This window comes from Rhinolophus ferrumequinum, chromosome 16 (genome assembly GCF_004115265.2).
Source record: "Rhinolophus ferrumequinum isolate MPI-CBG mRhiFer1 chromosome 16, mRhiFer1_v1.p, whole genome shotgun sequence".
In the NCBI taxonomy this organism is placed as follows: Eukaryota; Metazoa; Chordata; class Mammalia; order Chiroptera; family Rhinolophidae; genus Rhinolophus; species Rhinolophus ferrumequinum.
Genome location: NC_046299.1, coordinates 37,372,877 through 37,375,869, shown reverse-complemented (window position 1 = coordinate 37,375,869; position 2,993 = coordinate 37,372,877).

Below are 2,993 nucleotides of genomic sequence, written 5' to 3'. Positions count from 1 at the left end.
ATTTTAAGTTTTATTCATTTCATTGTGCAGATTAATATTTTGCTTATTTTTATTGCTGAGTGTGGATAGTATAGTCAGTAATTTGTTTATCCTTTCTCCAGTTAATGCATGCTTGGATTATTTTGCTATTATGAAAAATACTGCTATGGATATTTCCATATAATTTGTTGTATGAATATGTTTTCATTTCTTTTGCCTATATATCTTGGAATTGCTGGTTCACATGGCAAAATTATGCTTAACAGTTTGAGGAACTGCCAAATTGTTGGTCAAAATAGCTTCAACATTTTTTATTCCTACCAACAACACATGAGTAAAAGTTGTTCCACATTCTTACTGACACTTGATAATGTTAATATCTTTAATTTTAGATGTTCTGGTGTTGTGTGTTTAGTGATTTGTTACTGTTGTTTGAATTTGCATTTTTCCATATGCTTTTTTGTCCACTCATATATCTACTTTGTGACATATCATCTTAAATATATTCCCATTATGTTAATGTAGTGTTTTATTATAATTTTTGACTTGCAAGAGATTTTTAAAATATGTTATTTAACACGTTCAACTCTGTTTTCTTATATAGGTTTTATGGATATTGTCTTCCAGTCTGTGGCTGACCTTTTGGTTTGGTTTTTTATTTTAATTAACATCTTCGAAATAATCTTTTTATTTTACTGAAGTCCATTTTATTGTTTTTCTTTTATGAATTGATTTTTTGTGTGTAAAACAATCTTTGCCTTAGTTAACGTCAACTTTTCCCCCCTACTTCCTTCTAGTAATTTAATAGTTTTAGAGCCTACATTTAGTTTTATAATCTGTTGGGTATATTTTTGTGTGTGTAGTGTGATGGGAGGTAAAAGACAAGGTTTATTCTTTTTCCAAACAGATATTTAGTTTTTCCAGCATCGTTTATTGAAAATAGTATCTTTATCCCATTGATTTATCCAGACTTGGCTAAGTCAGTTGTTAAAAGTCAATTGACTTATAAGTAAAGGTCTATGTCTCTACTCTATTCTATTGACCTAGATGTCTATCCTATGCAAACAATGTACTCTTGATTACAGAACAGTAAATCAGATAGTATAAATGCTGTAAACTTTATTAAATTGTTTTGGTTATTCTAGTTTATTTGCCTTTTCTTTTAAATTTTGGTCTGTCATTTTTTTTAGCCGAAGACTTTGTTTGTTTGTTTGTTTCTTTCTTTCTGGGGATGCACTGAATCTATAGATCAATTTGGGGAGATATTGATTGTGGGGAGAAATATTACTATCCTAATACTGGTGTGCTTAGGTTTCAGAGGTGTATAGTTGTCCAGAAGGATTTTCCATAGTAATTATGAAAAGTAGAAGTCATGATCCACATTATTTCAAATACAGACATTTTCTGAGGTGTAAAGACTGTTTTTTTTAGCTATCTTTACTGTATGTTTGGGGAAATACAAACGAAGAGCAGATTGGAAGTCAACCCTTGCTTTACACTTAGGCATCCTTTTATCTATTCTTTGTTGGGTTAAACTTTGTGCTTTATTTCTGATATCTATGAAATCCACATGATACCTGCTCTCACCAGTTTATACTTAAAATAGTGGTATGATATTTATTTTCATGCACAAGATACATGGACTCCAAGCCTCTGTTTGACTAAAGGAAGACATTTATGCCTTAGACATGATTCCCTTTCTCTTAGCTATTTCTGGGAATCAATAAAGATATTTTGTTTTATGTCTAGTATACATAGCACCCATTTGGCCAGGAAGAGCCGTCATGTAGTGTGTTCCACATTCTTCCTCCCCTATTAAGGTTTCCACTTCATTCATCCATTCAACCTATATTTATCTGGGACCTACTTTGTACCCAGCATGGTTCTAGGCACCAGAGGAGAGCAGTGAACACAACAGGTAGAGCCCTTGCGTTCTAGTCACTCGTATATAATGCATTCTAAGTAATACATGAGGCTGATAAAGCCACTTCAAGAATACTAATGATGACATGCTAATATCATCTCTTGTAAAATTGTAAGTTTTGAGCCAAACACTTTGTTTCCACTATGTTCCCCAAACCCATAATTTGCAGAGCTCCAGAGCGTTGATAAATTCTGGACTGGCACAGACGGCATGCCTCTGTTCCAGACTCTCTGCCAGACTATCTCCTCTAAGCACTGAAGCAGCCCTGCTTATGATCAGAATCTAATAATTCTGTTTGAACAGTCTTTTGACTTGATTCTCAAATTCTGTCCTTAATCTCATACTTTCATCTATGCAGACATTATGCTGGAGTTCTGACCCTCATGCATTTAAGCATAGTTGCTCAAACTGTGTCCAAAGGAGTTGTATTAATGAGAAGTCATACATTTAAGCCTCCACTTCTGCCTTCCATTCCTCTGCTGTTACCAAATGTTTTTCTCCTGTAAAGAAGTGAAAGAGAATCCATACCCAACAATGATTGACAATTATATTCTAATGTTTGGATCTGTGGGTTAAAGGAAGAATTTTCTGTTCCAGCTGAATCTTTATTGAACAGTCAAGGATGTACCGGTATACATAAATAATGTATTGTTTCACATTTGTCTGCACTAAAATATAGTATAACTTTACAGTTTACATGTTTTTTGCTGAAGAAGAATTGTATTATAGGGCCAAAAATATCTTGAAAGTCAGTTATATAGAATTGAATTTGTTTTTCTTAATTTATAAAGAAAAGGTGGATTAGGAAGCTCAATAAGGACATTTTCAGAACATCCTGAACTACCAGCTAGTTTTGGTAGGTGGCTGTGTGATGATGAAGTGAGAGACTGAATCACTGGAAATTATTAATTGACTGCTGCTCTGTCTCATGCTTAAGATGCTTCTCTTTTAAAGTTGATGACTGAAATGAACTCCATCGTTCCCTTGTCATAGGCATTACTTAAATCTGTAATCAATATGTGGATAGATGAAGATTTACAAGACTGGGAAATAGATCATTCCAAACTCTTTTTATTCACATAATTCATAT